Source organism: Belonocnema kinseyi, chromosome 4 (assembly GCF_010883055.1).
Source record: "Belonocnema kinseyi isolate 2016_QV_RU_SX_M_011 chromosome 4, B_treatae_v1, whole genome shotgun sequence".
Taxonomy (NCBI): domain Eukaryota; kingdom Metazoa; phylum Arthropoda; class Insecta; order Hymenoptera; family Cynipidae; genus Belonocnema; species Belonocnema kinseyi.
The window spans coordinates 93,308,887-93,323,576 of record NC_046660.1 but is presented as its reverse complement, the minus strand read 5'-3'; the positions used below and the strand labels follow the sequence as shown (position 1 = coordinate 93,323,576).

Below are 14,690 nucleotides of genomic sequence, written 5' to 3'. Positions count from 1 at the left end.
TACGCCAATTAGCACAAATGGTAAGTTCCGACAGTGCCTACAAGTGTGCCTACTGGCCGCTAAATGGCAATACCGGTTTCATATGTATACACCTGGTATCACGGCAGCCTTACCATTTTTCAAGTTCTTAATTATATCCCTAACCTCAGTGACACAGACTTTCTTAATTGAGTTTTCTATCGCATCGTATTCAACATCGCAGTTGTGTTGTCCTATAGCTTCATCTCTGAATTGTCTCCTAAAATAGTCCCTAAAAGCCTCTAGTATTCCGTCTGCATCATATACCATTTCCCCCCTACTATTTCTCATGCTGACAAATTCTGTACTTTTGTTTCCTTTCATTTTTTTATAAAGCATTTTCTTGCTTCCTTCAAAGTCGTTTTATATTTTCATCTCTTCTTCTGCTCTAATTGTATATTTACGTTCCTTAACTAATCGTTTGAGTATCCTGTTTTCGTATCTATAATCGTTTCTACGTCCATTTCTTTTCTCATTGCTAAGACCTGCGATATTCAAAGTTCTCCTGTACGCTTCTCTCTTTGCTTTTTGGGCAGCCTGAATTTCATCATTCCACCACGTATCACCAGACATTCTTCCTACAACTGCGGTACCACACGCTTGAATCGTACATCTAACAAGAAGGTCCCGTAACTTTGTCCAGGCGCCCTCTATATCTTTGTTTTTTATACGGTCCTCCCATGTTGCCCTATCTATACTTTCGATTATCTTATTTTGGAAATCAATTCGCACATCCGGTTTCTGTAGGTTCTCAATTTTGATTCGCGTTTGCTTTGTTTTCTTGGTTCTCTTTTTCTCCATCCCCGACGGAATCGTTAAATCAGCTGCCAGTATACAGGCGGTCTTGTGCACCTAATTGGTTCTGCAGTTAAATTTGATTTTTTTTTGCATTTGTAACAACAAAGATTTTTTAAATAACAAACTTAAGAACCCTTTGGCAAATAATTGTCTGCCACTCTGAACCAAATTTGTATCTTTATTCAATAACTTTTGTTAAGAAATATGAAAATTATTGCGAGTTACGTCGATTGATGCTGATAAAAATACCGAAAGTTTTCTTGGACTTTTATTTTATTTGTAAAGAAAGTTCTCAATGTTTACACTAAAAACGAGGAGCCATTTATTCTGAAATCAGACGAATCTTTGCCGATGCCGCAGCGTTAACCAAGAAAGGATAGTGTTTTATGAAAAACGTACAAAATAAAATTATGAATAATAAAATATGTAATAAATAATAAAATATATATTGAATAATATGTGTAATTATGTAATTATTTGCACTAAGAAAAGGAGATTTATTTTAAAGATGTACTGAATATTATGCAATATATTATAAAAACAACTCTGGAAATACCGATTACCGCAATTCGTGACACCATTCGCGACGCAATTCGGGAGATATCGATTGCCGTAATTCCCAACCCACATTCGAAAATAAGAAGTTTAATCAGTTTATTTAAATAAGGCATTATATGTATTATGTATTAACATTTCCTTAGAACATAGCCTACAGACACTTTCAGTAAACGTTATTAATTTTTCGGTTGAGGACTTCTGTCAGTAGGCAGCTAAAAATTGCAAAATAAAAAAATTATTATTTTTGCTCCTATAATTTGTTTGAAAAATTTTAAAATTTGATCAATTTAAGGAACATATTGAGGCGTTAAGAGTAGCGACTAAATAAATCCCACTTTGGTCGAAAATCGTGTTTTACAGTTACGAGTACTTTAGGTTATGGCCTATCGATGAATGTTAGAAATATGTAAAGAAACCAATTTTATTTTGCCACAAAACGTGGGCATAGTTAAGGTGGTTGCTGAGAAATGATTATGATCACTGTGTAGCCCATTGCGTTTTTTCTTCCTCTTACTAAGAGAAATAATAATTAAGATTAAACTTACATTTTATGTTTCGTGTGATTTTTTTTATAGTAAAAGATAATTCTTAAAGTTTTTGAAGTTTTTCTTGGATTGGTTCTTCTATAAAATTTCATTTTGGGCTTTACATAGTTGTCATTCACAGTGTCTCAATTTATTGTCTGTCAAATTATTTAAAACTTTTTTAGGTAAGTTGCATATACGCGGAATTTCAAAAACTTGTAGATTCCAAATATCTTATTTTCCAACCGCAAATTGCAAAATTACATACAGATTTTTTAATTTCATAATTTTGGCCTGTTAATAAAGAAGGAATATCTGCTGGGAAATTTCAGTTTGTGGTGAATAATCATTGGCTTGGCCAACGAAAAAGTTTTATACCCCAACATCATTTCTACTAAAAACTTTGTGAATAAGCGTGGCTTCATATGAATATTAATGGCGTCACAATAATTATCATAAATTTCCAAGAATTCCGCAATAACTTTCTTAATTTTTCTGTTAAACATACAGAAATATTTGGAAAATTTGCAGATATTTTGAATATGTTTGAGGTACTTTTTAAGAATTTAAATATCCACTCAGATACCGCTGATTCTGTTTGGCTTAAAAATTCAACATTTTAGTGGAAAATTGATGTCATTTGTTAAAAATTAGTATTACAAATGGTAGGACAATTGATTCTCTTAGTTGAAAGATTATAACTATTTGATTGGAACCTTATGTAATTTGTTGCAAACTCGTATTTTTTTTTTGTACTAGATCAATTTTGTTATTAAAAATGCAACCGTTTGTTTGCAAATTAATATATTTTTGTTTATGATTCAAGTAATGTGTTCAAAATTTGTATTTTTTGGATGAATTCAACTGCTTTTGATTTAAAATTAAAATATCTTTTGGTTGAAATATCAACTATTACATTTTTCGTTGAAAATTCTTCTTTTTGGGTTAGAAATTAAATGCCTTGCTTAAAAGTTGAACTACTTTCTTAAAAATAATTTTTTTTGCTACAGATTCATAATTTTAGTTGAAAATTTTTCGATTTCAATAAAAATTTATTAGTGTTGAAAATTCGTTTTTGTAGGTTTAATGTTACTATTTTTGATTTATGATGGAAAATTTTTCTTGATTAAAATATCAACTATTATCATTTTTTTCGAGAATTAATCTTGTTAGTTGAAAATTCAACTAAATTTACGGGAAAACTGTAGCCGTAAAAATTTACGTAAAATAGGGGGAGGGGAGGCCAAACTTGTGCACATTAATAAGGACGGTATGAGGTTTGGGAGGTGGTTGAAGGTTTATTTATTTTAATAGAAACAGATGAAAAAGTCTCGAATATTATGACAAGATTTTACGCCCTGTTAGAGTTTGAAGATTCAGAAGTGGAGTGGATACATGCCAGATATAAATCATGCGTGGAATAATCAGTAACACCATTTGAGTAGGGGTGTGATGTTAGTCATTACATGCAAGTGGCTTGTGGCAGAATACACGGATTCTCCCCAATCGCTCAACCCCTCGAAATTTTAGCCCCATACTTAGGGCATTCACAGGTGATATCAGTAAGGTACACTGGATATCCTTTACGTACCCTCTCTATATCCACCCCTGCAAAAATTATACATGTCAACCACCCGTTTAATTTAGAATATTACCCGAAAACAATATGTCATCATAAAAATATATTTATTAATTGAAGCGCCTTATGCAAAAAGGAGATATATAGAATTCTATATCACCTTTCTGCAATCGGCCCCTCATTGACGTGAAGTATTTTTAAATACTATCTCTATTCTCATTATTCTGGCGTGGCAAATGAATTGAAAATTTATTGAGATAGGGAAAACCGAGAATTAAATAAATTGTTCAGATGAAAACCCTTTTGAAATATATTTTATTTTCACCGAGATTGTGCAGTTTTAGCCATATAGTATAAATTGAAGCTTCAAAACTCAGTTGGAATATTGCTAAACTTGTAATATTTTCAAACTTAAAATTATTCTTATTTAATTTAAAAATATTACTTGTTCAGGTCTTGTAATTTTTACGAAGTATCTGTTCGTGTGGCTGACCGGACAATAGACAGAGGCATGATTTGTGAACATTTTCTCCATTAACTCCCACCCTGTAATCCATTTCCAACTCCATCAATCATTTTCGCAATGTTATGTACGACCGACCGTACGAATATCCTAAGCCTAATTTTTAGTCCTTAATTATTTAATTACAGAATCGAAAAATGTACCATAATTTTTAATGAAATAATTTTAAAGCTTGATTAATAACAGATTTCTAAAATTAATTCATTAATTCATAAACTCGAAATCGCCACACTTAAAGATAAGGCAAAAAAACACATCCGACCAGACATGTGGCTGATAAAACCCTGCACAAATTTTATTAGAAAAAGTGTTATCCACTTTCGAAGAAATAGATGTGTCAGCTGATAATCTCAAAGTGAGATATTGAGATTCTAAATGAGTTTCAAAAAGTTTTGATCTGAAAAATCAAACCAATTCTAAATAAATTGTCCAAAAATGTCGAGGCTGCAATTTCAAAGGTTTTGAAAATTGGTTTTCGGTAGCGATTGAAAATTTAATTTTTCATAAAAATGAAAACTTGCTTCCCAGATATAGGGAATCTAAATACGAAAAACAAATTTTTGATACAAATCAATTATTCTGTTCTGAGATAATACAAATTTCGTGTAAAGGGAAGAAAAAATATATTACTACGATAAAATACGACCTTCAAATTTTAACTAAAATTTAAATTACTTTTTTTATTACTGTATTAAAAAATGAGAATTCAAAAAAATCTTTTTATCACAACGTGTATTTGATTTGTAAAGAATTGTGTATACAATGAACCCAGTTTCGAAAAATGTCACATTTTAAATTATTTAGTTTTGAATGCTTCCAACTAGAAATTATTTATTTGGAACGATGAAAAATCCTATTAAAATTGGTATTAAATGTTTAAAATTTCTAAGAGAGTTCAAATTAGAATGATAAAGTTCTGAATATAATTGAAATTTTAATATGAATAAAAAAACGAAAATATGAATACAATATGAATATATAATATGAATATGATATAAAAAATATGAATATAACTTTAAATATTTTATTATGAAGCTGTGTATATAAGATGGATTTTGAAGCATTAGCAATTTTTCTCATATTTTAGTCGCCAACAGTCAAGTTATTCAGAATTGGATTTTTAGGGAAATGGATTTTAGGGAATTGATTTATCCGATTTGGACGTTTTTCGTTGTTAAAATGTACCTGAATAAATTCTCTAGCGATCTCTAATGGTCGACTTTTTATTTTTGCAAAATTCTATTTAAACATAAAACTTAGAAAAAATGTTGTTTTCAGAAAAATAAGCATTATATTAAACCCGCCAAAATACTTTGCGTTAACAATTTTTTCTTAATTATAATTTCTAAAATGTACTATAAATTATTACCTAGTAACAAAAAATTGAACAAATTAAGTGTTATTACTGCTGTAAACATACTTGTTAAACATTTTTTTACGTGTGCTTACATCGAATTTTTGGAAAACAAAAAATCAGCTTCAATGGATCTCTGCGGGGAATATATTCAGCTTCAATAAAAAAATCTAAATCGAATAATAATTGTGATCTGTAGACTGAGTTGTCCGCAGAAATTCAATTTGCTATTTGGAATTTACATTTTTTGAATTTCTAAGAATTCCGCAAAGTATGGAATGTGAAAACGTTCTAATGACTTTGTAACAGATTGGATCTAGTGTAAAAAATGAACAAATGCGAATCATGGTTAGCCGCATTTTTGCGGTTGTAGTGTTGTACATACACTTCTGGGTATCATTCCTCGATTTGCGGTCAATGTTGCGAATAAATTTGAAGAAAGAATGATTACAAGAATAAAATTATTTTCAATATAAAAGTATTAAATGAACACAAAGGTATTAAAAAATTAAGAACGAATTTTAGGATTTTTCAATAACTTTTTTAATCAACTTTAAACCCGAATTTGTAAATAATGTTAAACAATAATTGTGATCGTTATGAGGGACGAAATATTTAACTTTTCTTGCAAATGCAGCTCTTGAATTACGTACTTTGATACGAGAATAAAAGAAATATTTACTTGCATTGGTTTTATAGGATTTTTTACGTTTAGGGACATCGTGCCGGTTAATTTTCCCACATTTTGCATTTCAAACCTGGAAAATTGATACATCGGCACACGTTTGAAGTTGGAACTTCGAAGAAATGTCTTTAGAGGAAAACTCATTTAAAGTTGACGAGTTCCATAAGCGCACGTATTGTATTTTTTCTTTTAAACTAAAATTTAACAACTTTCGGTTAGTTCTGGGACATGAGTATAATATCACCTGATAGAGATATGCAAATAATAAAATTTGGTCCCTTTTTCTTTGGACGTACACAAATATGATAATATAGTCAATAATTAATCATTTGCTTCTAGCATTGTAAAAGAGAGAAATTTTCATAAAATGTTTTGACAAGTTCAGAAAATAATGTATTCCGTACGCGTGTATCATATTCCTTTTGTGAAAAATGCGGGGCTCAAAAGGATTAAATCTACCTAGGAAGTCACGTCTTTTTCTCATTTCTAATACGATGTATCAGTCAGTCAGTCTGCCCACGAAAATAGTTGTTTTGTCACGCCACGCGCTTTTCATGCACTATTCTTTTGGCGCGTGTGCACAGCTTGAAGAAACATCCTGATCACATAGAATGGGAAATATGCCCATTGCTCACGGCACCGTGGCGTGGCCGCGGTTTCCTTTCGTCCCGACACTCTACGAGTCTACGCGTCTTTTTTGCCTGAAGTTTTATTCTTCTTGCGTAACAGGGTTATTTATGGATTCACCAACTCCTTTGTCGTCATACCAGTAATCATCCTCAGAAATCAAATCACCTTGAAAAGGTACAACTGTGATCGGCAGGAAATAATATATTTACAAATTTCGATTCTCAAATAGGAAAGACAACAGAATATAATCGATTAATTCAATTTTATATTTTTATTTATATAAATTTGAAAACAAATGTCTCACTATTCCTAATTCAAAAAGAAAATATGAAGAAATTTAAATGTTCCCGTTTCTTTTAATATACGGCGCACTCTCAAATTTAACAGAGTGGTCGCAAAACTGCATTTTAAAAATTCCCTGGCCGCTAATATACGAAGAACATCATTTTTATCTTCCAACATTTTAAAAATAAAATCTTTTATAAATTTATAAATTTTCTCATTAATTTTACCCAAAATAGATGAGTTTTCTACTATAAAGGATCAATTTCTAAACCAGAAAGATAAATTTTTAACAAAATTAGTTACATTTTGGACGAACAAATTTATTTTTTAACAAAATAGTACAATTTTCAAAAAGTTAATCAAATAAAAAAAAATTTCATTGTTATCCGAAAAGACGAACACTTGAAAAAAAGAAATAGTTATAAAATACTAACTTTACATCACGGTGGCCGCAAAACTTAATTTTCAAAATTCCCTAACTTTTTCCTAACAAACGTTTTATTTTCCCTGATCCTTAATATTTAAAGACCAGAATCTTAATCTTGTAACATTTTTTATACAAAATCTTTTATGAATGGAATGAAACAATTTCAAATTAAAATTTCAATATTTCAAATTTATTATTCGAGTCAGTAATCAAAAGCGCCTCTTACATAAATTCCCTGACTTTTGGAAGATTTTGTTCAAAATCCTTGACCTTTTCTTGACTTTCTTGGATAAATAAAATTCCCTTTTAACTGATTTCCAGGTTTTCCCTGACATACGGCCACCCTAATTTTACGGTACTTACGCAACATAATTGCAATAAAGAAATAGAAATAAGCCTTCCATGCTGAATAAAAGATTTAGCTTCTTTTTAAAGTGAACCCAAAAATAAATAACCTTCATTTGGAATAATGTAGCAATATTTAAAAAGCTATGTAGAACGAAATCGCTTAGCAGACGATTACTTGATGGTAATAACTCTAATTGTCCACGCACGCATGGATGCATGAATTTGAGGACGTGCGTGCAGCTTTCAACGCAAATACTTGCAAAAGTTCCTACTTGCACGAATGACTGAATGACTGCCTAACCACGAGTGAATGAAATCCAATGAATGAGCAAATTCCATACGAGAGAAAGAACTTTGGGAAAAAAGTTTCAAGTAATTTTAGTCATTTTGACGAATCCGGTCGAGGTGGCAGTATATCTCTATCCAGGTTCTGACTCGAGGAAACGGAGACACGCATCGTTTCTTCCTGGCAGATTCGAGTTTCTCCGCGATACGCCCTTATCGCCGAATTGTAGGAGTGCTTCATAATTATATGCTCATACTCGTAATACTTGCGATTTATAGGCTGGAAAAAATAACAAGTTCTGTTTACATTTTTTCCTTTTACCATATCATAATAAGAACTCCTATTCTAGTTTTTAACTCGATTTAACACAAAAATCTAAACAAAGTTTTGTAACAAAATGTCTTGAATATCATGCCATCATTGTAGTTGGAAACCTGATTAGCTTTTTATTACTTGAAGTTGTCGTATACCTTAAATATGAAATGAATTAATTAGAAAGATTAAAAAAATTTTCAACAATTAAGGTTCTTCAATTTTTTTAGCATTTTTTAAATCAGCAAGTGAAATTTTGAAGGAAAATCATCGCAGATTATACAGGGTGTCTAAAAAGTACCGTGATGGTTGGATATTTCCTCAGGTAAAATATTTTTAAAAAAAGTGAAGGTTATTCCAGAAGTAAATTCCAAAGAGGAATTCAATGGTGACCTTTATTTTGACCTAGAAGTTAACCTTCATGGCTTTTTGAAGGTCAACTTTGTTTCTTTAATAGAAACCCACTTTTTTATATCTGCAATCGATAGAGCGGAAAATTCTACATTCAGATACGTACCCAAGTCATAGGTCAATTGTGACGGTCAAGGTCAGTTCGAGGTTATTTGAAATTACCAAAGTTTTCCAAGAAGTCAGTGCATTTCCTGAAGTAAATTTTCAACGAGCTATTCAATGGTGACCTTCATTTTGACCTTAAAGTTGACCTTCATGGCTTTTTGAAGGTCATTTTTTAAAAATGGAAACCCCCTTTTTTTACATTTGCAATCGATAGAGCGGAAAATTCTACGTTCAGATACGTGCCCAAGTCATAGGTAAATTGTAACGGTCAAGGTCAGTAAGAGGTTATTTGAAATTAACAAAGTTTTTCAAGAGGTCAGTGTAATTGAAGAGCTCTGTATTAATCTTGGTTACAGCGTATTGAATATTGTAAAATCATAAGGAAATTTTTCATTAAAAGTTCCAGGTGTTCTGGTGAGAGTTCTGTTCCTCCACGAAGAGTTATACAGTCCTATACCGGTTTTCGATACCTAAGTCAATACCTAATGCGATACCATTAGTCCTATACCGTTTATCCATGCGAATATTACGAATCGAAACTAAATTTACGTATTACGAGTACATACTTACTATCTTGCGCTAAAAGATTATTGTGGCGCAAGCTAAACTTACGGAACGAGAGAGGGTATCTGTATTAATGATGAGTGGTTGGGGAGATCGAGTTCGATCTTATAATCAAGTTCGTTTGCTTTTTAATCGCACTTTTCGTAATGGAGAACAGTTAAATCCTGTCTGAAAATCAACAATTGAAAGAACTGTAAGGCGCTTTATGAATCATGGATCTATCAAGAACACCTTAGTTTACGTCGAGCTAATGATGAGCGTAACGTTGCTCCTGAGACAGTGCGAAATATTTTAAAAAGCATTCATTTCCATCCTTACAAAAGTTCATCTAGTACAAGAGCTCAATGAAGACGATCCTGATCGTCGGGTTGAATTTTGTGAAATTATGATGGACAGAATTGATAGAGATCCTCTTTTCTTGTACAATACAGTATTTTCAGATGAATCTACTTTCACTTTAAAAGGTGAAGTTAACAGGCAAAATTATAGATATTGGTCCGACACAAATCCTGATTGGATGTTGGAGATTCGCACACTATATCCGCAAAAGATTAATGATGGACCGGTATCTTGAATGATACATTGATAGGCCCTTTCTTCATCGATGGTAATCTCAATGCCCGTGCATATGAAGAGCTTCTCAGAAACCAAATTGTACCAAGAATAAGGGAGATTACAGGCGATAATTTTCAAAATATTTGGTTGCAGAAGGACGGAGCAGCGGCTCTTTACGGTAGGGAGGTTCGAGCATATTTGGATACACAGTTCCCTCAAAGGTGGATTGGAAGAAGGGGTGAAATCGAGTGGCCTGCTAGATCTCCTGAATTGACGCCTCTCGACTATTTTCTTTGGGGTCATTTAAAGAGCAAAGTATACTCAACGCAACCGCAAAGCTTAGCCGAATTGCAGAATCGGATTCTGCAACAGGCTACTTTGATTGATATGGAGGATTCGTAATGCTGTAACTCATTTTTACAATTGCATAGCTTTTTGTCAAGAAGCTCAAGGTTTTCAGCTCGAACATCTTCACTGAAGCGTGAGAGTCAATGGGACTCACGCTAATCCAGCACCCTGAAACGTGAGAGGCAAGGGGACTCACGCTAATCAAGCACCCAAAAGAGAACAGAATTTACTACGTCACGTTGTTGTTCCTGGGTAATGCTAAACGTAAACGTAAACTGCTTGGAAAAAACCTTGAAAAAACCTTAAAGATCATCACCAAGATCAATAAAGAGCTCACCAATGAATTTCTCGTTAAAATTTACTTCAGGAATTGCACTAACCTCTTAGGAAACTTTGTTAATTTCAAATAACCTCTACTGACCTTGAACGTTACAATTGACCTATGACTTGGGTACGTACCTGAACGTAGAATTTTCCGCTCTATCGACTGCAGATGTAAAAAAGGGGGTTTCCATTTAAAATAAACAAAGTTGACCTTCAAAAGGCTATGAAGGTCAACTTCAAGGTCAAAATAAAGGTCACCATTGAATTCCTCATTGAAATTTACTTCAGGAATGACCTTCACTTTTTTGAAAAATATTTTACCTGAGGAAATATCCAACCATCCCGGGACTTTTTAGACACCCTGTATATTTCCATGATTCTTGAACAGTTTTAGATTTCGTTAACGTTTGACACAAAAAGCTGAATTTCAAAACAAAAATCCTTATGGGTCATTCTAAGATTATGTATTAAAAAAATTTTCAACAACTTTAGGTTATGTTGAAGTCTATTACCTGAAATTGGTATTTTTAATTTAAAAACAATATATTTCTGAGAAGATTCAAAACTTTTAACGATTTGAGACTATTTTGATGTTATATATTGAAAATGTGCATTTGTAACAAAAATCATTACAATTTGCACAAAATTTAGAGTCTTCGACAAATGTTTCATTATGATAGTATTTTTTGTCAAAATTTGGTGTTTTTAATAATAACAAAAAAAATATATTTTTCAAACAAGATTTATAACTTTAAACAGATTGAGGATATATTGACGTTTTACATCGCAAATCATCACCGAAATATCGATATAAAGTTAAAAGAAGGTTTACAATTTTTGAAAAATTTAAGTTTCGATTAACGATTCTCAGCGAAAATCGGATATTTAAAAAAAATCATTGAATTTCAAAGATGATTTACAATTTAGACTAATGTTTTAATATTTGATGAACTTTCAAATTTTTGCACCAGAATCCGGATTTTGAGTAAAAAATCATTGGATTTCAAAGATAAAAAATTAGTATACAATAATTGTAGGAAAGCTAGCAGTTTTCACCTAAAATCCTGACACAGATTTGGAACAATTTAAGGCGATGTTAACGTTTTTCACTGAAAATCGGTTATTTTAAACAAAAATCATTTAACTTTAAAAATTAACGATATTATACACTAATTCTGAAGTTAAGATATCATTAAAATCATAATTATCATAGTTAAACAAACATTGTCCTTGCTTATCTTTTCTTTTATTTTCCATAATGAATGTAATGAAATAAAAAAAATCGCGCACGTGGCAAACGTGGTTGTTTTTTGCCTTATTGATAAAATAAAGGGTTACATTGTTTGAATAATTGAAAAAATAATCCTCCACATAAAATATAATTTCCTTCTTAGTTATTAAATGTACATTAAAACAAAGAATGGTAGAAAAATATCTATAGTATATTTCACTTTTCTATTATTTTGCTTATAGAAATCAGGTTTGCAAACAATAGTATGGTGTAAACTATTCCCACGATAATAACTCTTCTTTTATTAGAGAGGAGGAAGACAACAAAAGTCGTCACAATTCTTCGAAGAGCGAAAATTATATGTATTTTCCCTGTTGTAACTGAAGATAAATACGAATAGTTAGACCATTTTGATCATAAAACTACCTTTCTGTCAAATATGGCATGAGGATTATTAGCAAAGCAACTTTGAAATGAACTATGCAAGTTCAAAACACCGTAAAAGTCTTTCAACAAGCAATGCGTTTCATAGAGTATAGAGGACATAGATTGTAACTTTCCTATTGTTTTGAATAAGAAAGATGACACATGTTTCAAGAAAACAGAAATTGAATCTCAAGCTCAGAACTAGAGGATAATTTATTGAAAAGTTTGTTGGAAAAATTCTAACCTACTTGGAACATAAATCTGAGTTTTTAGAAAAACAGGCAGGGACAAAAATCGATAGGTCCCATTTTAAAATAACTCAACATTTGTAATAAGTATCGTTTCCACTTTCAGAAAACTTTAATTTTACCTCCAAAAAAGTTCCTATGTGATTAAGATTTATTGACTTTCCACTAACTTTTTCATTTTGGAAGATTTGTAAAAGACAACAGTTTTATTTATATGCTACTATTCTGGTCCATTTTATGTAAAATAAAAAAATAAATAAAACAAATAAAAAGTTAAAAAATGTCCCAAGAATGTAAAACAAAAATTAATGTTTTAATGCAATGAAATAGTTCAAAAGTGATGACACTTTTAAGTGGTGATATTTTACTGAATCAAAGTAGAATAAATAATATTAAGAATAAAAATTTAATTATTTCTAATTCTCATACCCGTGTAGAAATGTTGGCTTGGCCCAAGCAAGGCCCAGGCTTCGTGAAACTAGTCCCTGGTCTGATGACCTAGCCTGGGCCGAGCTCAAGTGAATTCCACATCTGGCCAGGGTTAGGCTTGACCACCCAGCTTAGCCCAAGCCTGGCGCTAGTTTACAATCGTTTCCTTGTCATTCTTGAGTTTCTTAATCAAAATTCCAAATTACGCAAAAAATATTTTTGATTTTAATTTGAGTTGAAAAATGAACTTACAGAGGTTTGAAATTTAAAACATTTCCTCCAATCTAATTCGAATTTTAAAATTGTGGTATTTCATTCAATATCTCGGTGGGCTCTGATTCTTCTTCATCTTCTGGATCATCAAAATCTATTTACAATAATATGTTAATTTAAGTCCGTCATATTTATTATATAAATAAAAGTTTTGAATTTTGTCACATAAATTAACAACGTATTTAGACTTCATAATTCTATGAAAAAATTTTCTTAATTATATGAACTTTTACACTAGCCGGGCCCAAATTCGAACCATTGCAAAATTCAATCTAGGCTAAGGCAAGGGGCTCCCAGCCTGGCCCAAGTCTGGAACCGGGAAGAAACTTAGCGATCTGTGCACGAGTAGTTACTAAATCTCTCGGTATTATATAGATCATTAAAACTACAATATCTAGATATTAAGAAATAGATATTACGGGTTAAAATCTTGGATTATAAAACTTTATAATCTGATTAAATAAAATCTATAATCGACGGTTTTAAAATCTAATATCCATACTATAATCCTGGTCCATTAGACAACTTCAAATATATATTATAATTTATGCAAACTTATTTATAAAATTACACCAAAATTCGATAGACGAACCAGCAAGTTTTTAAAGACGCAATAAGTAGGTAAGTGGCTATCACCAAGCCTGCAAAGAATTGAACAATTGGCAGTGGCGTGTAATGAAAAGAAATATAAAGTTCTCAATTTGCGAAATCTAAATCAAGTATGATTTGAAACGAATAATCATATTATAATTTAATTATTACTTTTTACGGCGCGAGTGGATGCTTATGACACGCGCCAAGACGCGACGCGACGTACGTGCATAACGACGAGACTAAACAGACGCCTGCATATTTTAAAAACTGAGATGTTTAATTTACTGTCTGAAGATGTATAGGAATTTAACATCCAGAGATTATATTTGGTAATATCTTCATATATTAGAAAAATGTTATAGATCATACGAGCTAATACACTTTCCTACGCGAAGTATTCTTCTTTAGTTCTATTATCCAGTTCGTATATAATTCATTTTTCCCAGTGTACTGAACATGAAAATATCATTATATACCTTTTAAAATAACCACTAAAAAACTTTTAATTTTGCGCCCAAAAATTTATTTATGTCATTAAAATTTAAAGAGGGAAAAGATAAACGGCGCTAGCTAAGTCCAATCAACCTAATTTTTTAGGAGAAAAAAAATTCATCAATCAATACACCCATTTTTTCAGTGAAGCTATGGAATTTTGAAAACGAACTTGTGTAGCAACCCGGAGAGGGGAACAGGTGTTTTTCGGTCGGTCTTCTGGGCTTCAATTTTTGCAAGAAGAGAGAAAAAAGAGGGACATTTTGTGAAAATATGGTATTTTGGAGTCATTAATTTCAACATTAATTGGAAATGGGGCTATTATGGGGAACCTTAATTTACGAACTGCCGCACTATGCAGGT

The 14,690-nt window shown here is 31.6% G+C and overlaps 1 protein-coding gene across 2 annotated transcripts in view; it reads right to left on the bottom strand.

Moving 5' to 3' along the window:
* Positions 1-14,690, bottom strand: part of LOC117171935 (protein neuralized) — a 176,837-nt gene that overhangs the window by 39,388 nt on the left and 122,759 nt on the right. The gene's annotated exons all lie outside the window — the stretch shown is intronic.